Here is a 24,110-nt window from a genome sequence, read left to right on the forward strand (position 1 = left end):
TCAGCTTCTCTCCAAGCACAAAGCCCCGCCAAACCAATACACATACAGATACTACCAATACAAAACCAAACACACACAAATACCATCTCGTCCAAAAAAACTCCCACTCAAACTCCCCTGTTTACAGCTCTGTTTGCTAGCTCCTGTGCCGCTGCAGCTGTCTGTTCCGCTGCCTGACTGGCTGCTACCTTTATAGGACCCCTAGTCAGTGAAGCCCCGCCCCCTAATCAGGGCTCAGCTTCTCTCCCAGCACAAAGCCCGTACACATACAGACACTACCAATACAAAACCGAACACACAAAAATACCTTCTCCTCCAACAGAACTCCCACTCCAAGTCCCCTGTTCACAGCTCTGTTTGCTAGCTCCTGTGCCGCCGCCTGACTGGCTGCTACCTTTATAGGACCCCTAGTCAGTGAAGCCCCGCCCCCTAATCAGGGCTCAGCTTCTCTCCCAGCACAAAGCCCCTCCAAGCCTCTACACATACAGATACTACCAATACAAAACCAAACACACACAAATACCTTCTCCTCCAACAGAACTCCCACTCAAACTCCCCTGTTTACAGCTCTGTTTGCTAGCTCCTGTGCCACTGCAGCTGTCTGTTCCTCTGCCTGACTGGCTGCTACCTTTATAGGACCCCTAGTCAGTGAAGCCCCGCCCCCTAATCAGGGCTCAGCTTCTCTCCAAGCACAAAGCCCCTCCAAGCCTCTACACATACAGATACTACCAATACAAAACCAAAGACACAAAAATACCTTCTCCTCCAACAGAACTCCCACTCCAACTCCCCTGTTAAAAGCTCTGTTTCCTAGCTCCTGTGCCGCTGCCTGACTGGCTGCTACCTTTATAGGACCCCAAGTCAGTGAAGCCCCGCCCCCTAATCAGGGCTCAGCTTCTCTCCCAGCACAAAGCCCGTACACATAGAGACACTACCAATACAAAACCGAACACACACAAATAACTTCTCCTCCAACAGAACTCCCACTCAAACTCCCCTGTTTACAGGTCTGTTTGTTAGCTCCTGTGCCGCTGCCTGACTGGCTGCTACCTTTATAGGACGCCTAGTCAGTGAAGCCCCGCCCCCTAATCAGGGCTCAGCTTCTCTCCCAGCACCTAGCCCCTCCAAGCCTCTACACATACAGATACTACCAATACAAAACCAAACACACACAAATACCTTCTCCTCCAACAGAACTCCCACTCCAACTCCCCTGTTTACAGCTCTGTTTGCTAGCTCCTGTGCCACTGCAGCTGTCTCTTCCTCTGCCTGACTGGCTGCTACCTTTATAGGAACCCTAGTCAGTGAAGCCCCGCCCCCTAATCAGGGCTCAGCTTCTCTCCAAGCACAAAGCCCCGCCAAACCAATACACATACAGATACTACCAATACAAAACCAAACACACACAAATACCATCTCGTCCAAAAAAACTCCCACTCAAACTCCCCTGTTTACAGCTCTGTTTGCTAGCTCCTGTGCCGCTGCAGCTGTCTGTTCCGCTGCCTGACTGGCTGCTACCTTTATAGGACCCCTAGTCAGTGAAGCCCCGCCCCCTAATCAGGGCTCAGCTTCTCTCCCAGCACAAAACCCGTACACATACAGACACTACCAATACAAAACCGAACACACAAAAATACCTTCTCCTCCAACAGAACTCCCACTCAAACTCCCCTGTTTACAGGTCTGTTTGCTAGCTCCTGTGCCGCTGCCTGACTGGCTGCTACCTTTATAGGACCCCTAGTCAGTGAAGCCCCGCACCCAATCAGGGCTCAGCTTCTCTCCCAGTACAAAGCCCGTCCAAGCCTCTACACATACAGATACTACCAATACAAAACCAAACACACACAAATACCTTCTCCTCCAACAGAACTCCCACTCCAACTCCCCTGTTTACAGCTCTGTTTGCTAGCTCCTGTGCCGCTGCAGCTGTCTGAGCCGCTGCCTGACTGGCTGCTACCTTTATAGGACCCCTAGTCAGTCAAGCCCCGCCCCCTAATCAGGGCTCAGCTTCTCTCCAAGCACAAAGCCCCGCCAAACCCCTACACATACAGATACTACCAATACAAAACCAAACACACACAAATACCTTCTCCTCCAACAGAACTCCCACTCAAAGTCCCCTGTTTACAGCTCTGTTTGCTAGCTCCTGTGCCGCTGCCTGACTGGCTGCTACCTTTATAGGACCCCTAGTCAGGGAAGCCCCGCCGCCTAATCAGGGCTCAGCTTCTCTCCCAGCACAAAGCCCCTGCACATACAGATACTGACAATACAAAACCAAACACACAGAAATACCTTCCCCTCCAACAGAACTCCCACTCGAACTCCCCTGTTCACAGCTCTGTTTGCTAGCTCCTGTGCCGCTGCCTGACTGGCTGCTACCTTTATAGGACCCCTAGTCAGTGAAGCCCCGCCCCCTAATCAGGGCTCAGCTTCTCTCCCAGCACAAAGCCCCTCCAAGCCTCTACACATACAGATACTACCAATACAAAACCAAACACACACAAATACCTTCTCCTCCAACAGAACTCCCACTCAAACTCCCCTGTTTACAGCTCTGTTTGCTAGCTCTTGTGCCCCTGCAGCTGTCTGTTCCTCTGCCTGACTGGCTGCTACCTTTATAGGACCCCTAGTCAGTGAAGCCCCGCCCCCCAATCAGGGCTCAGCTTCTCTCCAAGCACAAAGCCCCGCCAAACCAATACACATACAGATACTACCAGTACAAAACCAAACACACACAAATACCATCTCCTCCAACAGAACTCCCACTCCAACTCCCCTGTTAAAAGCTCTGTTTGCTAGCTCCTGTGCCGCTGCCTGACTGGCTGCTACATTTATAGGACCCCTAGTCAGTGAAGCCCCGCCCCCTAATCAGGGCTCAGCTTCTCTCCCAGCACAAAGCCCCTCCAAGCCTCTACACATACAGATACTACCAATACAAAACCAAACACACACAAATACCTTCTCCTCCAACAGAACTCCCACTCCAACTCCCCTGTTAAAAGCTCTGTTTGCTAGCTCCTGTGCCGCTGCCTGACTGGCTCCTACCTTTGTAGGACCCCTAGTCAGGGAAGCCCCGCCCCCTAATCAGGGCTCAGCTTCTCTCCCAGCACAAAGCCCCTGCACATACAGATACTGACAATACAAATCCAAACACACACAAATACCTTCTCCTCCAACAGAACTCCAACTCCCCTGTTTACAGCTCTGTTTGCTAGCTCCTGTGCCGCTGCAGCTGTCTTAGCCGCTGCCTGACTGGCTGCTACCTTTATAGGACCCCTAGTCAGTGAAGCCCCGCCCCCTAATCAGGGCTCAGCTTCTCTCCCAGCACAAAGCCCCTCCAAGCCTCTGCACATACAGATATTACCAATACAAAAAAACACACACAAATACCTTCTCCTCCAACAGAACTCCCACTCCAACTCCCCTGCTTACAGCATTGTTTGCTAGCTCCTGTGCTGCTGTCTGACTGCCTGCTACCTTTATAGGACGCCTAGTCAGTGAAGCCCCGCCCCCTAATCAGGGCTCAGCTTCTCTCCCAGCACAAAGCCCCTCCAAGCCTCTACACATACATATACTACCAATACAAAACCAAACACACACAAATACCATCTTCTCCAACAGAACTCCCACTCAAACTCCCCTGTTTACAGCTCTGTTTGCTAGCTCCTGTGCCGCTGCAGCTCTCTGTGCCAATGCCAGACTGGCTGCTACCTTTATAGGACCCCTAGTCAGTGAAGCCCCGCCCCCTAATCAGGGCTCAGCTTCTCTCCCAGCACAAAGCCCCTCCAAGCCTCTGCACATACAGATATTACCAATACAAAAAAACACACACAAATACCTTCTCCTCCAACAGAACTCCCACTCCAACTCCCCTGCTTACAGCATTGTTTGCTAGCTCCTGTACCGCTGCCTGACTGGCTGCTACCTTTATAGGACCCCCAGTCAGTGAAGCCCTGCCCCCTAATCAGGGCTCAGCTTCTCTCGCAGCACCTAGCCCCTCCAAGCCTCTACACATACAGATACTACCAATACAAAAAAACACACAAATACCTTCTCCTCCAACAGAACTCCCACTCAAACTCCCCTGTTTACAGGTCTGTTTGCTAGCTCCTGTGCCGCTGCCTGACTGGCTGCTACCTTTATAGGACCCCTAGTCAGGGAAGCCCCGCCCCCTAATCAGGGCTCAGCTTCTCTCCCAGCACAAAGCCCCTCCAAGCCTCTACACATACAGATACTACCAATACAAAAACACACACAAATACCTTCTCCTCCAACAGAACTCCCACTCAAACTCCCCTGTTCACAGCTCTGTTTGCTAGCTCTTGTGCCCCTGCAGCTGTCTGTTCCTCTGCCTGACTGGCTGCTACCTTTATAGGACCCCTAGTCAGTGAAGCCCCGCCCCCCAATCAGGGCTCAGCTTCTCTCCAAGCACAAAGCCCCGCCAAACCAATACACATACAGATACTACCAGTACAAAACCAAACACACACAAATACCATCTCCTCCAACAGAACTCCCACTCCAACTCCCCTGTTAAAAGCTCTGTTTGCTAGCTCCTGTGCCGCTGCCTGACTGGCTGCTACATTTATAGGACCCCTAGTCAGTGAAGCCCCGCCCCCTAATCAGGGCTCAGCTTCTCTCCCAGCACAAAGCCCCTCCAAGCCTCTACACATACAGATACTACCAATACAAAACCAAACACACACAAATACCTTCTCCTCCAACAGAACTCCCACTCCAACTCCCCTGTTAAAAGCTCTGTTTGCTAGCTCCTGTGCCGCTGCCTGACTGGCTCCTACCTTTGTAGGACCCCTAGTCAGGGAAGCCCCGCCCCCTAATCAGGGCTCAGCTTCTCTCCCAGCACAAAGCCCCTGCACATACAGATACTGACAATACAAATCCAAACACACACAAATACCTTCTCCTCCAACAGAACTCCAACTCCCCTGTTTACAGCTCTGTTTGCTAGCTCCTGTGCCGCTGCAGCTGTCTTAGCCGCTGCCTGACTGGCTGCTACCTTTATAGGACCCCTAGTCAGTGAAGCCCCGCCCCCTAATCAGGGCTCAGCTTCTCTCCCAGCACAAAGCCCCTCCAAGCCTCTGCACATACAGATATTACCAATACAAAAAAACACACACAAATACCTTCTCCTCCAACAGAACTCCCACTCCAACTCCCCTGCTTACAGCATTGTTTGCTAGCTCCTGTGCTGCTGTCTGACTGCCTGCTACCTTTATAGGACGCCTAGTCAGTGAAGCCCCGCCCCCTAATCAGGGCTCAGCTTCTCTCCCAGCACAAAGCCCCTCCAAGCCTCTACACATACATATACTACCAATACAAAACCAAACACACACAAATACCATCTTCTCCAACAGAACTCCCACTCAAACTCCCCTGTTTACAGCTCTGTTTGCTAGCTCCTGTGCCGCTGCAGCTCTCTGTGCCAATGCCAGACTGGCTGCTACCTTTATAGGACCCCTAGTCAGTGAAGCCCCGCCCCCTAATCAGGGCTCAGCTTCTCTCCCAGCACAAAGCCCCTCCAAGCCTCTGCACATACAGATATTACCAATACAAAAAAACACACACAAATACCTTCTCCTCCAACAGAACTCCCACTCCAACTCCCCTGCTTACAGCATTGTTTGCTAGCTCCTGTACCGCTGCCTGACTGGCTGCTACCTTTATAGGACCCCCAGTCAGTGAAGCCCCGCCCCCTAATCAGGGCTCAGCTTCTCTCGCAGCACCTAGCCCCTCCAAGCCTCTACACATACAGATACTACCAATACAAAAAAACACACAAATACCTTCTCCTCCAACAGAACTCCCACTCAAACTCCCCTGTTTACAGGTCTGTTTGCTAGCTCCTGTGCCGCTGCCTGACTGGCTGCTACCTTTATAGGACCCCTAGTCAGGGAAGCCCCGCCCCCTAATCAGGGCTCAGCTTCTCTCCCAGCACAAAGCCCCTCCAAGCCTCTACACATACAGATACTACCAATACAAAAACACACACAAATACCTTCTCCTCCAACAGAACTCCCACTCAAACTCCCCTGTTCACAGCTCTGTTTGCTATCTCCTGTGCCACTGCAGCTGTCTGTTCCTCTGCCTGACTGGCTGCTACCTTTATAGGACCCCTAGTCAGTGAAGCCCCGCCCCCTAATCAGGGCTCAGCTTCTCTCCAAGCACAAAGCCCCTCCAAGCCTCTACACATACAGATACTACCAATACAAAACCAAACACACACAAATACCTTATCCTCCAACAGAACTCCCACTCCAACTCCCCTGTTTACAGCTCTGTTTGCTAGCTCTTGTGCCGCTGCAGCTGTCTGAGCCGCTGCCTGACTGGCTGCTACCTTTATAGGACCCCTAGTCAGTCAAGCCCCGCCCCCTAATCAGGGCTCAGCTTCTCTCCCAGCACAAAGCCCCTTCAAACCTCTACACATACAGATACTACCAATACAAAAACACACACAAATACCTTCTCCTCCAACAGAACTCCCACTCCAACTCCCCTGTTTACAGCTCTGTTTGCTAGCTCCTGTGCCGCTGCAGCTGTCTGAGCCGCTGCCTGACTGGCTGCTACCTTTATAGGACCCCTAGTCAGTCAAGCCCCGCCCCCTAATCAGGGCTCAGCTTCTCTCCAAGCACAAAGCCCCGCCAAACCCCTACACATACAGATACTACCAATACAAAACCAAACACACACAAATACCTTCTCCTCCAACAGAACTCCCACTCAAACTCCCCTGTTTACAGCTCTGTTTGCTAGCTCCTGTGCCGCTGCCTGACTGGCTGCTACCTTTATAGGACCCCTAGTCAGGGAAGCCCCGCCCCCTAATCAGGGCTCAGCTTCTCTCCCAGCACAAAGCCCCTGCACATACAGATACTGACAATACAAAACCAAACACACAGAAATACCTTCCCCTGCAACAGAACTCCCACTCAAACTCCCCTGTTCACAGCTCTGTTTGCTAGCTCCAGTGCCGCTGCCTGACTGGCTGCTACCTTTATAGGACCCCTAGTCAGTGAAGCCCCGCCCCCTAATCAGGGCTCAGCTTCTCTCCCAGCACAAAGCCCCTCCAAGCCTCTACACATACAGATACTACCAATACAAAACCAAACACACACAAATACCTTCTCCTCCAACAGAACTCCCACTCAAACTCCCCTGTTTACAGCTCTGTTTGCTAGCTCCTGTGCCGCTGCCTGACTGGCTGCTACCTTTATAGGACCCCTAGTCAGTGAAGCCCCGCCCCCTAATCAGGGCTCAGCTTCTCTCCCAGCACAAAGCCCCTTCAAACCTCTACACATACAGGTACTACCAATACAAAAACACACACAAATACCTTCTCCTCCAACAGAACTCCCACTCAAACTCCCCTGTTCACAGCTCTGTTTGCTAGCTCCTGTGCCGCTGCAGCTGTCTGTGCCGCTGCCTGACTGGCTGCTACCTTTATAGGACCCCTATTCAGTGAAGCCCCGCCCCCTAATCAGGGCTCAGCTTCTCTCCCAGCACAAAGCCCCTCCAAGCCTCTACACATACAGATACTACCAATACAAAAAAACACAAATACCTTCTCCTCCAACAGAACTCCCACTCAAACTCCCCTGTTTACAGCTCTGTTTGCTAGCTCTTGTGCCCCTGCAGCTGTCTGTTCCTCTGCCTGACTGGCTGCTACCTTTATAGGACCCCTAGTCAGTGAAGCCCCGCCCCCCAATCAGGGCTCAGCTTCTCTCCAAGCACAAAGCCCCGCCAAACCAATACACATACAGATACTACCAATACAAAACCAAACACACACAAATACCATCTCCTCCAAAAAAACTCACACTCAAACTCCCCTGTTTACCGCTCTGTTTGCTAGCTCCTGTGCCGCTTGCTGACTGGCTGCTACATTTATAGGACCCCTAGTCAGTGAAGCCCCGCCCCCTAATCAGGGCTCAGCTTCTCTCCCAGCACAAAGCCCCTCCAAGCCTCTACACATACAGATACTACCAATACAAAACCAAACACACACAAATACCTTCTCCTCCAACAGAACTCCCACTCCAACTCCCCTGTTCACAGCTCTGTTTGCTAGCTCCTGTGCCGCTGCAGCTGTCTGTGCCGCTGCCTGACTGGCTGCTACCTTTATAGGACCCCTAGTCAGTGAAGCCCCGCCCCCTAATCAGGGCTCAGCTTCTCTCCCAGCACAAAGCCCCTGCACATACAGATACTGACAATACAAAACCAAACACACAGAAATACCTTCCCCTCCAACAGAACTCCCACTCCAACTCCCCTGTTTACAGCTCTGTTTGCTAGATCCTGTGCCGCTGCCTGACTGGCTGCTACCTTTATAGGACCCCTAGTCAGTGAAGCCCCGCCCCCTAATCAGGTCTCAACTTCTCTCCCAGCACCTAGCCCCTCCAAGCCTCTACACATACAGATACTACCAATACAAAAACACACACAAATACCTTCTCCTCCAACAGAACTCCCACTCAAACTCCCCTGTTCACAGCTCTGTTTGCTAGCTCCTGTGCCACTGCAGCTGTCTGTTCCTCTGCCTGACTGGCTGCTACCTTTATAGGAATCCTAGTCAGTGAAGCCCCGCCCCCTAATCAGGGCTCAGCTTCTCTCCAAGCACAAAGCCCCGCCAAACCAATACACATACAGATACTACCAATACAAAACCAAACACACACAAATACCATCTCGTCCAAAAAAACTCCCACTCAAACTCCCCTGTTTACAGCTCTGTTTGCTAGCTCCTGTGCCGCTGCCTGACTGGCTGCTACCTTTATAGGACCCCTAGTCAGTGAAGCCCCGCCCCCTAATCAGGGCTCAGCTTCTCTCCCAGCACAAAGCCCCTACACATACAGATACTACCAATACAAAACCAAACACAGACAAATACCTTCTCCTCCAACAGAACTCCCACTCAAACTCCCCTGTTTACAGCTCTGTTTGCTAGCTCCTGTGCCGCTGCAGCTGTCTGTGCCAATGCCTGACTGGCTGCTACCTTTATAGGACCTCTAGTCAGTGAAGCCCCGCCCCCTAATCAGGGCTCAGCTTCTCTCCCAGCACAAAGCCCCTACAAATACAGATACTACCAATACAATACCAAACACAGACAAATACCTTCTCCTCCAACAGAACTCCCACTCAAACTCCCCTGTTTACAGCACTGTTTGCTAGCTCCTGTGCCGCGGCAGCTGTCTCTGCCAATGCCTGACTGGCTGCTACCTTTATAGGACCCCTAGTCAGTGAAGCCCCTCCCCCTAATCAGGGCTCAGCTTCTCTCCCAGCACAAAGCCCCTCCAAGCCTCTGCACATACAGATACTACCAATACAAAAAAACACTCACAAATACCTTCTCCTCCAACAGAACTCCCACTCAAACTCCCCTGCTTACAGCACTGTTTGCTAGCTCCTGTGCTGCTGTCTGACTGGCTGCTACTTTTATAGGACCCCTAGTCAGTGAAGCCCCGCCCCCTAATCAGGGCTCAGCTTCTCTCCCAGCACAAAGCCCCTCCAAGCCTCTGCACATACAGATACTACCAATACAAAAAAACACACACAAATACCTTCTCCTCCAACAGAACTCCCACTCAAACTCCCCTGCTTACAGCATTGTTTGCTAGCTCCTGTGCTGCTGTCTGACTGGCTGCTACCTTTATAGGACCCCTAGTCAGGGAAGCCCCGCCCCCTAATCAGGGCTCAGCTTCTCTCCCAGCACAAAGCCCCTTCAAACCTCTACACATACAGATACTACCAATACAAAAACAAACACAAATACCTTCTCCTCCAACAGAACTCCCACTCAAACTCCCCTGTTTACAGCTCTGTTTGCCAGCTCCTGTGCCACTGCAGCTGTCTGTTCCGCTGCCTGACTGGCTGCTACCTCTATAGGACCCATAGTCAGTGAAGCCCCGCCCCCTAATCAGGGCTCAGCTTCTCTCCCAGCACAAAGCCCGTACACATACAGACACTACCAATACAAAACCGAACACACACAAATACCTTCTCCTCCAACAGAACTCCCACTCAAACTCCCCGGTTTACAGGTCTGTTTGTTAGCTCCTGTGCCGCTGCCTGACTGGCTCCTACCTTTATAGGACGCCTAGTCAGTGAAGCCCCGCCCCCTAATCAGGGCTCAGCTTCTCTCACAGCACAAAGCCCCTCCAAGCCTCTACACATACAGATACTACCAATACAAAAAAACACACAAATACCTTCTCCTCCAACAGGACTCCCACTCAAACTCCCCTGTTTACAGCTCTGTTTGCTAGCTCCTGTGCCACTGCCTGACTGGCTGCTACCTTTATAGGACGCCTAGTCAGTGAAGCCCCGCCCCCTAATCAGGGCTCAGCTTCTCTCCCAGCACAAAGACCCTCCAAGCCTCTGCACATACAGATACTACCAATACAAAACCAAACACACACAAATACCATCTCCTCCAACAGAACTCCCTCTCCAACTCCCCTGTTCACAGCTCTGTTTGCTATCTCCTGTGCCACTGCAGCTGTCTGTTCCTCTGCCTGACTGGCTGCTACCTTTATAGGACCCCTAGTCAGTGAAGCCCCGCCCCCGAATCAGGGCTCAGCTTCTCTCCAAGCACAAAGCCGCTCCAAGCCTCTACACATACAGATACTACCAATACAAAACCAAACACACACAAATACCTTATCCTCCAACAGAACTCCCACTCCAACTCCCCTGTTTACAGCTCTGTTTGCTAGCTCCTGTGCCGCTGCAGCTGTCTGAGCCGCTGCCTGACTGGCTGCTACCTTTATAGGACCCCTAGTCAGTCAAGCCCCGCCCCCTAATCAGGGCTCAGCTTCTCTCCCAGCACAAAGCCCCTTCAAACCTCTACACATACAGATACTACCAATTCAAAAACACACACAAATACCTTCTCCTCCAGCAGAACTCCCACTCAAACTCCCCTGTTTACAGCTCTGTTTGCTAGCTCCTGTGCCGCTGCAGCTGTCTGTTCCGCTGCCTGACTGGCTGCTACCTTTATAGGACCCCTAGTCAGTGAAGTCGCGCCCCCTAATCAGGGCTCAGCTTCTCTCCAAGCACAAAGCCCCGCCAAACCCCTACACATACAGATACTACCACTACAAAACCAAACACACACAAATACCTTCTCCTCCAACAGAACTCCCACTCCAACTCCCCTGTTTACAGCTCTGTTTGCTAGCTCCTGTGCCGCTGCAGCTGTCTTAGCCGCTGCCTGACTGGCTGCTACCTTTATAGGACCCCTAGTCAGTGAAGCCCCGCCCCCTAATCAGGGCTCAGCTTCTCTCCCAGCACAAAGCCCCTACACATACAGATACTACCAATACAAAACCAAACAGACATACCTTCTCCTCCAACAGAACTCCCACTCAAACTCCCCTGTTTACAGCTCTGTTTGCTAGCTCCTGTGCCGCTGCAGCTGTCTGTGCCAATGCCTGACTGGCTGCTACCTTTATAGGACCCCTAGTCAGTGAAGCCCCGCCCCCTAATCAGGGCTCAGCTTCTCTCCCAGCACAAAGCCCCTACACATACAGATACTACCAATACAAAACCAAACACAGACAAATACCTTCTCCTCCAACAGAACTCCCACTCAAACTCCCCTGTTTACAGCTCTGTTTGCTAGCTCCTGTGCCGCTGCAGCTGTCTGTGCCAATGCCTGACTGGCTGCCACCTTTATAGGACCCCTAGTCAGTGAAGCCCCGCCCCCTAATCAGGGCTCAGCTTCTCTCCCAGCACAAAGCCCCTCCAAGCCTCTGCACATACAGATACTACCAATACAAAAAAACACACACAAATACCTTCTCCTCCAACAGAACTCCCACTCAAACTCCCCTGCTTACAGCATTGTTTGCTAGCTCCTGTGCTGCTGTCTGACTGGCTGCTACCTTTATAGGACCCCTAGTCAGGGAAGCCCCGCCCCCTAATCAGGGCTCAGCTTCTCTCCCAGCACAAAGCCCCTTCAAACCTCTACACATACAGATACTACCAATACAAAAACAAACACAAATACCTTCTCCTCCAACAGAACTCCCACTCAAACTCCCCTGTTTACAGCTCTGTTTGCCAGCTCCTGTGCCACTGCAGCTGTCTGTTCCGCTGCCTGACTGGCTGCTACCTCTATAGGACCCATAGTCAGTGAAGCCCCGCCCCCTAATCAGGGCTCAGCTTCTCTCCCAGCACAAAGCCCGTACACATACAGACACTACCAATACAAAACCGAACACACACAAATACCTTCTCCTCCAACAGAACTCCCACTCCAACTCCCCTGTTTACAGCTCTGTTTGCTAGCTCCTGTGCCACTGCCTGACTGGCTGCTACCTTTATAGGACGCCTAGTCAGTGAAGCCCCGCCCCCTAATCAGGGCTCAGCTTCTCTCACAGCACAAAGCCGCTCCAAGCCTCTACACATACAGATACTACCAATACAAAAAAACACACAAATACCTTCTCCTCCAACAGGACTCCCACTCAAACTCCCCTGTTTACAGCTCTGTTTGCTAGCTCCTGTGCCACTGCCTGACTGGCTGCTACCTTTATAGGACGCCTAGTCAGTGAAGCCCCGCCCCCTAATCAGGGCTCAGCTTCTCTCCCAGCACAAAGACCCTCCAAGCCTCTGCACATACAGATACTACCAATACAAAACCAAACACACACAAATACCATCTCCTCCAACAGAACTCCCTCTCCAACTCCCCTGTTCACAGCTCTGTTTGCTATCTCCTGTGCCACTGCAGCTGTCTGTTCCTCTGCCTGACTGGCTGCTACCTTTATAGGACCCCTAGTCAGTGAAGCCCCGCCCCCTAATCAGGGCTCAGCTTCTCTCCAAGCACAAAGCCGCTCCAAGCCTCTACACATACAGATACTACCAATACAAAACCAAACACACACAAATACCTTATCCTCCAACAGAACTCCCACTCCAACTCCCCTGTTTACAGCTCTGTTTGCTAGCTCCTGTGCCGCTGCAGCTGTCTGAGCCGCTGCCTGACTGGCTGCTACCTTTATAGGACCCCAGTCAGTCAAGCCCCGCCCCCTAATCAGGGCTCAGCTTCTCTCCCAGCACAAAGCCCCTTCAAACCTCTACACATACAGATACTACCAATTCAAAAACACACACAAATACCTTCTCCTCCAGCAGAACTCCCACTCAAACTCCCCTGTTTACAGCTCTGTTTGCTAGCTCCTGTGCCGCTGCAGCTGTCTGTTCCGCTGCCTGACTGGCTGCTACCTTTATAGGACCCCTAGTCAGTGAAGTCGCGCCCCCTAATCAGGGCTCAGCTTCTCTCCAAGCACAAAGCCCCGCCAAACCCCTACACATACAGATACTACCACTACAAAACCAAACACACACAAATACCTTCTCCTCCAACAGAACTCCCACTCCAACTCCCCTGTTTACAGCTCTGTTTGCTAGCTCCTGTGCCGCTGCAGCTGTCTTAGCCGCTGCCTGACTGGCTGCTACCTTTATAGGACCCCTAGTCAGTGAAGCCCCGCCCCCTAATCAGGGCTCAGCTTCTCTCCCAGCACAAAGCCCCTACACATACAGATACTACCAATACAAAACCAAACAGACATACCTTCTCCTCCAACAGAACTCCCACTCAAACTCCCCTGTTTACAGCTCTGTTTGCTAGCTCCTGTGCCGCTGCAGCTGTCTGTGCCAATGCCTGACTGGCTGCTACCTTTATAGGACCCCTAGTCAGTGAAGCCCCGCCCCCTAATCAGGGCTCAGCTTCTCTCCCAGCACAAAGCCCCTACACATACAGATACTACCAATACAAAACCAAACACAGACAAATACCTTCTCCTCCAACAGAACTCCCACTCAAACTCCCCTGTTTACAGCTCTGTTTGCTAGCTCCTGTGCCGCTGCAGCTGTCTGTGCCAATGCCTGACTGGCTGCCACCTTTATAGGACCCCTAGTCAGTGAAGCCCCGCCCCCTAATCAGGGCTCAGCTTCTCTCCCAGCACAAAGCCCCTCCAAGCCTCTGCACATACAGATACTACCAATACAAAAAAACACACACAAATACCTTCTCCTCCAACAGAACTCCCACTCAAACTCCCCTGCTTACAGCATTGTTTGCTAGCTCCTGTGCTGCTGTCTGACTGGCTGCTACCTTTATAGGACTCCTAGTCAGGGAAGCCCCGCCCCCTAATCAGGGCTCAGCTTCTCTCCCAGCACAAAGCCCCTTCAAACCTCTACACATACAGATACTACCAATACAAAAACAAACACAAATACCTTCTCCTCCAACAGAACTCCCACTCAAACTCCCCTGTTTACAGCTCTGTTTGCCAGCTCCTGTGCCACTGCAGCTGTCTGTTCCGCTGCCTGACTGGCTGCTACCTTTATAGGACGCCTAGTCAGTGAAGCCCCGCCCCCTAATCAGGGCTCAGCTTCTCTCCCAGCACAAAGCCCCTCCAAGCCTCTACACATACAGATACTACCAATACAAAACCAAACACACACAAATACCATCTCCTCCAACAGAACTCCCACTCCAACTCCCCTGTTCACAGCTCTGTTTGCTAGCTCCTGTGCCGCTGCCTGACTGGCTGCTACCTTTATAGGACCCCTAGTCAGTGAAGCCCCGCCCCCTAATCAGGGCTCAGCTTCTCTCCCAGCACAAAGCCCCTGCACATACAGATACTGACAATACAAATCCAAACACACACAAATACCTTCTCCTCCAACAGAACTCCAACTCCCCTTTTTACAGCTCTGTTTGCTAGCTCCTGTGCCGCTGCAGCTGTCTTAGCCGCTGCCTGACTGGCTGCTACCTTTATAGGACCCCTAGTCAGTGAAGCCCCGCCCCCTAATCAGGGCCCAGCTTCTCTCCCAGCACAAAGCCCCTCCAAGCCTCTACACATACAGATACTACCAATACAAAACCAAAGACACAAAAATACCTTCTCCTCCAACAGAACTCCCACTCAAAATCCCCTGTTTACAGCTCTGTTTGCTAGCTCCTGTGCCGCTGCAGCTGTCTGTTCCGCTGCCTGACTGGCTGCTACCTTTATAGGACCCCTAGTCAGTGAAGCCCCGCCCCCTCATCAGGGCTCAGCTTCTCTCCCAGCACAAAGCCCGTACACATACAGACACTACCAATACAAAACCGAACACAGACAAATACCTTCTCCTCCAACAGAACTCCCACTCAAACTCCCCTGTTTACAGGTCTGTTTGCTAGCTCCTGTGCCGCTGCCTGACTGGCTGCTACCTTTATAGGACCCCTAGTCAGTGAAGCCCCGCACCCAATTTGGGCTCAGCTTCTCTCCCAGCACAAAGCCCCTCCAAGCCTCTACACATACAGATGCTACCAATACAAAACCAAACACACACAAATACCTTCTCCTCCAACAGAACTCCCACTCCAACTCCCCTGTTTACAGCTCTGTTTGCTAGCTCCTGTTCCGCTGCAGCTGTCTGAGCCGCTGCCTGACTGGCTGCTACCTTTATAGGACCCCTAGTCAGTCAAGCCCCGCCCCCTAATCAGGGCTCAGCTTCTCTCCAAGCACAAAGCCCCGCCAAACCAATACACATACAGATACTACCAATACAAAACCAAACACACACAAATACAATCTCCGCCAACAGAACTCCCACTCAAACTCCCCTGTTTACAGCTCTGTTTGCTAGCTCCTGTGCCGCTGCAGCTGTCTTAGCCGCTGCCTGACTGGCTGATACCTTTATAGGACCCCTAGTCAGTCAGCCCCGCCCCCTAATCAGGGCTCAGCTTCTCTCCCAGCACAAAGCCCCTCCAAGCCTCTACACATACAGATACTACCAATACAAAACCAAACACACACAAATACCATCTCCTCCAACAGAACTCCCACTCAAACTCGCCTGTTTACAGCTCTGTTTGCTAGCTCCTGTGCCGCTGCCTGACTGGCTGCTACCTTTATAGGACCCCTAGTCAGTGAAGCCCCGCCCCCTAATCAGGGCTCAGCTTCTCTCCCAGAACAAAGCCCCTCCAAGCCTCTACACATACAGATACTACCAATACAAAAAAACACACAAATACCTTCTCCTCCAAGAGAACTCCCACTCAAACTCCCCTGTTTACAGGTCTGTTTGCTAGCGCCTGTGCCACTGCAGCTGTCTGTGCCGCTGCCTGACTGGCTGCTCCCTTTATAGGACCCCTAGTCAGTGAAGCCCCGCCCCCTAATCAGGGCCCAGCTTCTCTCCCAGCACAAAGCCCCTCCAAGCCTCTGCACATACAGATAATACCAATACAAAAACACACACAAATACCTTCTCCTCCAACAGAACTCCCACTCAAACTCACCTGTTTACAGCTGTTTGCTAGCTCCTGTGCCGCTGCCTGACTGGCTGCTACCTTTATAGGACGCCTAGTCAGTGAAGCCCCGCCCCCTAATCAGGGCTCAGCTTCTCTCCCAGCACAAAGCCCCTCCAAGCCTCTACACATACAGATACTACCAATACAAAACCAAACACACACAAATACCTTCTCCTCCAACAGAACTCCCACTCCAACTCCCCTGTTTACAGCTCTGTTTGCTTGCTCCTGTGCCGCTGCAGCTGTCTGAGCCGCTGCCTGACTGGCTGCTACCTTTATAGGACCCCTAGTCAGTCAGGCCCCGCCCCCTAATCAGGGCTCAGCTTCTCTCCCAGCACAAAGCCCCTGCACATACAGATACTGACAATACAAAACCAAACACACACAAATACCTTCTCCTCCAACAGAACTCCCACTCAAACTCCCCTGTTTACAGCTCTGTTTGCTAGCTCCTGTTCCGCTGCCTGACTGGTTGCTACCTTTATAGGACCCCTAGTCAGTGAAGCCCCGCCCCCTAATCAGGGCTCAGCTTCTCTCCCAGCACCTAGCCCCTCCAAGCCTCTACACATACAGATACTACCAATACAAAAACACACACAAATACCTTCTCCTCCAACAGAACTCCCACTCAAACTCCCCTGTTTACAGCTCTGTTTGCTAGCTCCTGTGCCACTGCAGCTGTCTGTTCCGCTGCCTGACTGGCTGCTACCTTTATAGGACCCCTAGTCAGTGAAGCCCCGCCCCCTAATCAGGGCTCAGCTTCTCTCCAAGCACAAAGCCCCGCCAAACCAATACACATACAGATACTACCAATACAAAACCAAACACACACAAATACAATCTCCGCCAACAGAACTCCCACTCAAACTCCCCTGTTTACAGCACTGTTTGCTAGCTCCTGTGCCGCTGCAGCTATCTGTGCCGCTGCCTGACTGGCTGCTCCCTTTATAGGACCACTAGTCAGTGAAGCCCCGCCCCCTAATCAGGGCCCAGCTTCTCTCCCAGCACCTAGCCCCTCCAAGCCTCTACACATACAGATACTACCAATACAAAAACACACACAAATACCTTCTCCTCCAACAGAACTGCCACTCAAACTCCCCTGTTCACAGCTCTGTTTGCTAGCTCCTGTGCCGCTGCCTGACTGGCTGCTACATTTATAGGACCCCTAGTCAGTGAAGCCCCGCCCCCTAATCAGGGCTCAGCTTCTCTCCAAGCACAAAGCCCCGCCAAACCAATACACATACAGATACTACCAATACAAAACCAAAAACACACAAATACCATCTCCTCCAACAGAACTCCCACTCAAACTCCCCTGTTTACAGCTCTGTTTGCTAGCTCCTGTGCCGCTGCCTGACTGGCTGCTACCTTTATAGGACCCCTAGTCAGTGAAGCCCCGCCCCCTAATCAGGGCTCAGCTTCTCTCCCAGCACCTAGCCCCTCCAAGCCTCTACACATACAGATACTACCAATACAAAAACACACACAAATACCTTCTCCTCCAAGAGAACTCCCACTCAAACTCCCCTGTTTACAGCTCTGTTTGCTAGCTTTTGTGCCCCTGCAGCTGTCTGTTCCTCTGCCTGACTGGCTGCTACCTTTATAGGACCCCTAGTCAGTGAAGCCCCGCCCCCTAATCAGGGCTCAGCTTCTCTCCAAGCACAAAGCCCCGCCAAACCAATACACATACAGATACTACCAATACAAAACCAAACACACACAAATACCTTCTCCTCCAACAGAACTCCCACTCCAACTCCCCTGTTAAAAGCTCTGTTTGCTAGCTCCTGTGCCGCTGCCTGACTGGCTCCTACCTTTGTAGGACCCCTAGTCAGGGAAGCCCCGCCCCCTAATCAGGGCTCAGCTTCTCTCCCAGCACAAAGCCCCTGCACATACAGATACTGACAATACAAATCCAAACACACACAAATACCTTCTCCTCCAACAGAACTGCAACTCCCCTGTTTACAGCTCTGTTTGCTAGCTCCTGTGACGCTGCAGCTGTCTTAGCCGCTGCCTGACTGGCTGCTACCTTTTTAGGACCCCTAGTCAGTCAGCCCCGCCCCCTAATCAGGGCTCAGCTTCTCTCCCAGCACAAAGCCCCTACACATACAGATACTACCAATACAAAACCAAACACACACAAATACCTTCTCCTCCAACAGAACTCCCACTCAAACTCCCCTGTTTACAGCTCTGTTTGCTAGCTCTTGTGCCCCTGCAGCTGTCTGTTCCTCTGCCTGACTGGCTGCTACCTTTATAGGACCCCTAGTCAGTGAAGCCCCGCCCCCTAATCAGGGCTCAGCTTCTCTCCAAGCACAAAGCCCCGCCAAACCAATACACATACAGATACTACCAATACAAAACCAAACACACACAAATACCTTCTCCTCCAACAGAACTCCCACTCCAACTCCCCTGTTAAAAGCTCTGTTTGCTAGCTCCTGTGCCGCTGCAGCTGTCTGTGCCAATGCCTGACTGGCTGCTACCTTTATAGGACCCCTAGTCAGTGAAGCCCCGCCCCCTAATCAGGGCTCAGCTTCTCTCCCAGCACAAAGCCCCTACACATACAGATACTACCAATACAAAACCAAACACAGACAAATACCTTCTCCTCCAACAGAACTCCCACTCAAACTCCCCTGTTTACAGGTCTGTTTGCTAGCTCCTGTGTCGCTGCCTGACTGGCTGCTCCCTTTATAGGACCCCTAGTCAGTGAAGCCCCGCCCCCTAATCAGGGCCCAGCTTCTCTCCCAGCACCTAGCCCCTCCAAGCCTCTACACATACAGATACTACCAATACAAAAACACACACACACAAATACCATCTCCTCCAACAGAACTCCCACTCAAACTCCCCTGTTTACAGCTCTGTTTGCTAGCTCCTGTGCCGCTGCCTGACTGGCTGCTACCTTTATAGGACCCCTAGTCAGTGAAGCCCCGCCCCCTAATCAGGGCTCAGCTTCTCTCCCAGCACCTAGCCCCTCCAAGCCTCTACACATACAGATACTACCAATACAAAAACACACACAAATACCTTCTCCTCCAACAGAACTCCCACTCAAACTCCCCTGTTTACAGCTCTGTTTGCTAGCTCTTGTGCCCCTGCAGCTGTCTGTTCCTCTGCCTGACTGGCTGCTACCTTTATAGGACCCCTAGTCAGTGAAGCCCCGCCCCCTAATCAGGGCTCAGCTTCTCTCCAAGCACAAAGCCCCGCCAAACCAATACACATACAGATACTACCAATACAAAACCAAACACACACAAATACCTTCTCCTCCAACAGAACTCCCACTCCAACTCCCCTGTTAAAAGCTCTGTTTGCTAGCTCCTGTGCCGCTGCCTGACTGGCTCCTACCTTTGTAGGACCCCTAGTCAGGGAAGCCCCGCCCCCTAATCAGGGCTCAGCTTCTCTCCCAGCACAAAGCCCCTGCACATACAGATACTGACAATACAAATCCAAACACACACAAATACCTTCTCCTCCAACAGATCTCCAACTCCCCTGTTTACAGCTCTGTTTGCTAGCTCCTGTGCCGCTGCAGCTGTCTTAGCCGCTGCCTGACTGGCTGCTATCTTTATAGGACCCCTAGTCAGTGAAGCCCCGCCCCCTAATCAGGGCTCAGCTTCTCTCCCAGCACAAAGCCCGTCCAAGCCTCTGCACATACAGATACTACCAATACAAAAAAACACACACAAATACGTTCTCCTCCAAAAGAACTCCCACTCAAACTCCCCTGCTTACAACATTGTTTGCTAGCTCCTGTGCTGCTGTCTGACTGGCTGCTACCTTTATAGGACCCCTAGTCAGGGAAGCCCCGCCCCCTAATCAGGGCTCAGCTTCTCTCCCAGCACAAAGCCCCTTCAAACCTCTACACATACAGATACTACCAATACAAAAACAAACACAAATACCTTCTCCTCCAACAGAACTCCCACTCAAACTCCCCTGTTTACAGCTCTGTTTGCTAGCTCCTGTGCCGCTGTCTGACTGGCTGCTACCTTTATAAGACCCCTAGTCAGTGAAGCCCCGCCCCCTAATCAGGGCTCAGCTTCTCTCCCAGCACAAAGCCCCTACACATACAGATACTACCAATACAAAACCAAACACACACAAATACCTTCTCCTCCAACAGAACTCCCACTCAAACTCCCCAGTTTACAGCTCTGTTTGCTAGGTCCTGTGCCGCTGCAGCTGTCTGTTCCTCTGCCTGACTGGCTGCTACCTTTATAGGAACCCTAGTCAGTGAAGCCCCGCCCCCTAATCAGGGCTCAGCTTCTCTCCAAGCACAAAGCCCCGCCAAACCAATACACATACAGATAAAACCAATACAAAACCAAACACACACAAATACCATCTCCTCCAAAAAAACTCCCACTCAAACTCCCCTGTTTACAGCTCTGTTGGCTAGCTCCTGTGCCGCTGCCTGACTGGCTGCTACCTTTATAGGACCCCTAGTCAGTGAAGCCCCGCCCCCTAATCAGGGCTCAGCTTCTCTCCCAGCACAAAGCCCCTCCAAGCCTCTACACATACAGACAATACCAATACAAAAAAAACACACTCAAATACCTTCTCCTCCAACAGAACTCCCACTCAAACTCCCCTGCTTACAGCTCTGTTTTCTAGCTCCTGTGCCGCTGTCTTTCTGGGTGCTACCTTTATAGGACCCCTAGTCAGTGAAGCCCCGCCCCCTAATCAGGACTCAGCTTCTCTCCCAACACAAACCCCGTACACATACAGATACTACCAATACAAAACCAAACACACACAAATACCTTCTCCTCCAAAAGAACTCCCACTCAAACTCCCCTGTTTACAGCTCTGTTTGCTAGCTCCTGTGCCGCTGCCTGGCTGGCTGCTACCTTTATAGGACCCCTAGTCAGTATAGCCCCGCCCCCTGATCAGGGCTCAGCTTCTCTCCCAACACAAAGCCCGTACACATACAGATACTACCAATACAAAACCAAACACACACAAATACCTTCTCCTCCAAGAGAACTCCCACTCAAACTCCCCTGTTTACAGCTCTGTTTGCCAGCGCCTGTGCCACTGCAGCTGTCTGTGCCGCTGCCTGACTGGCTGCTCCCTTTATAGGACCCCTAGTCAGTGAAGCCCCGCCCCCTAATCAGGCCCCAGCTTCTCTCCCAGCACAAAGCCCCTCCAAGCCTCTACACATACAGATACTACCAATACAAAACCAAACAGACAAATACCTTCTCCTCCAGCAGAACTCCCACTCAAACTCCCCTGTTTACAGCTCTGTTTGCTAGCTCCTGTGCCGCTGCCTGACTGGCTGGTACCTTTATAGGACCCCTAGTCAGTGAAGCCCCGCCCCCTAATCAGGGCTCAGCTTCTCTCCCAGCACAAAGCCCCTCCAAGCCTCTACACATACAGATACTACCAATACAAAAAAACACACAAATACCTTCTCCTCCAAAAGAACTCCCACTCAAACTCCCCTGCTTACAGCTCTGTTTGCTAGCTCCTGTGCCGCTGCCTGACTGGCTCCTACCGTTATAGGACCCCTAGTCAGTGAAGCCCCGCCCCCTGATCAGGCCTCAGCTTCTCTCCCAGCACAAAGCCCCTCCAAGTCTCTACACATACAGATACTACCAATACAAAACCAAACACACACAAATACCTTCTCCTCCAACAGAACTCCCACTCAAACTCCCCTGTTTACAGCTCTGTTTGCTAGCTCCTGTGCCGCTGCAGCTGTCTGTGCCGCTGCCTGACTGGCTGCTACCTTTATAGGACCCCTAGTCAGGGAAGCCCCGCCCCCTAATCAGGGCTCAGCTTCTCTCCCAGCACAAAGCCCCTGCACATACAGATACTGACAATACAAAACCAAACACACACAAATACCTTCTCCTCCAACAGAACTCCCACTCAAACTGCCCTGTTTACATGTCTGTTTGCTAGCTCCTGTGCCGCTGCCTGAGTGGCTGCTACCTTTATAGGACCCCTAGTCAGTGAAGCCCCGCCCCCTAATCAGGGCTCAGCTTCTCCCCCAGCACAAAGCCCCTCCAAGTCTCTACACATACAGATACTACCAATACAAAACCAAACACACACAAATACCTTCTCCTCCAACAGAACTCCCACTCAAACTCCCCTGTTTACAGCTCTGTTTGCTAGCTCCTGTGCCGCTGCAGCTGTCTGTGCCGCTGCCTGACTGGCTGCTACCTTTATAGGACCCCTAGTCAGGGAAGCCCCGCCCCCTAATCAGGGCTCAGCTTCTCTCCCAGCACAAAGCCCCTGCACATACAGATACTGACAATACAAAACCAAACACACACAAATACCTTCTCCTCCAACAGAACTCCCACTCAAACTCCCCTGTTTACAGCTCTGTTTGCTAGCTCCTGTGCCGCTGCAGCTGTCTGTGCCGCTGCCTGACTGGCTCCTACCTTTATCGGAACCCTAGTCAGTGAAGCCCCGCCCCCTAATCAGGGCTCAGCTTCTCTCCAAGCACAAAGCCCCGCCAAACCCATACACATGCAGATACTACCAATACAAAACCAAACACACACAAATACCATCTCCTCCAACAGAACTCCCACTCAAACTCCCCTGTTTACAGCTCTGTTTGCTAGCTCCTGTGCCGCTGCAGCTGTCTGTGCCGATGCCTGACTGGCTGCTAACTTTATAGGACCCCTAGTCAGTGAAGCCCCGCCCCCTGATCAGGGCTCAGCTTCTCTCCCAGCACAAAGCCCCTCCAAGCATCTACACATACAGATACTACCAATACAAAAAAAAACCACACAAATACCTTCTCCTCCAACAGAACTCCCATTCAAACTCCCCTGCTTACAGCTCTGTTTGCTAGCTCCTGTGCCGCTGCCTGACTGGCTCCTACCTTTATAGGACCCCTAGTCAGTGAAGCCCCGCCCCCTAATCAGGGCTCAGCTTCTCTCCCAGCACAAAGCCCCTGCACATACAGATACTGACAATACAAAACCAAACACACACAAATACCTTCTCCTCCAACAGAACTCCCACTCAAACTCCCCTGTTTACAGCTCTGTTTGCTAGCTCCTGTGCCGCTTCAGCAGTCTGTGCCGCTGCCTAATTGGCTGCTACCTTTATAGGACCCCTAGTCAGTGAAGCTCCGCCCCCTAATCAGGGCTCAGGTTCTCTCCCAGCACCTAGCCCCTCCAAGCCTCTACACATACAGATACTACCAATACAAAACCAAACACACACAAATACCTCCTCCTCCAACAGAACTCCCACTCAAACTCCCCTGTTTACAGCTCTGTTTGCTAGCTCCTGTGCGCTGCCTGACTGGCTGCTACCTTTATAGGACCCCTAGTCAGTGAAGCCCCGCCCCCAATCAGGGCTCAGCTTCTCTCCCAGCAAAAAGCCCGTACACATACAGATACTACCAATACAAAACCGAACACACACAAATACCTTCTCCTCCAACAGAACTCCCACTCAAACTCCCCTGTTTACAGCTCTGTTTGCTAGCTCCTGTGCCGCTGCCTGACTGGCTGGTACCTTTATAGGACCCCTAGTCAGTGAAGCCCCGCCCCCTAATCAGGGCTCAGCTTCTCTCCCAGCACAAAGCCCCTCCAAGCCTCTACACATACAGATACTACCAATGCAAAACCAAACACACACAAATACCTTCTCCTCCAACAGAACTCCCACTCAAACTCCCCTGTTTACAGCTCTGTTTGCTAGCTCCTGTGCGCTGCCTGACTGGCTGCTACCTTTATAGGACCCGTAGTCAGTGAAGCCCCGCCCCCTAATCAGGGCTCAGCTTCTCTCCCAGCACAAA

Source organism: Lepidochelys olivacea (genome assembly GCF_965140295.1).
Source record: "Lepidochelys olivacea isolate rLepOli2 genome assembly, chromosome: 21".
Taxonomy (NCBI): Eukaryota; Metazoa; Chordata; order Testudines; family Cheloniidae; genus Lepidochelys; species Lepidochelys olivacea.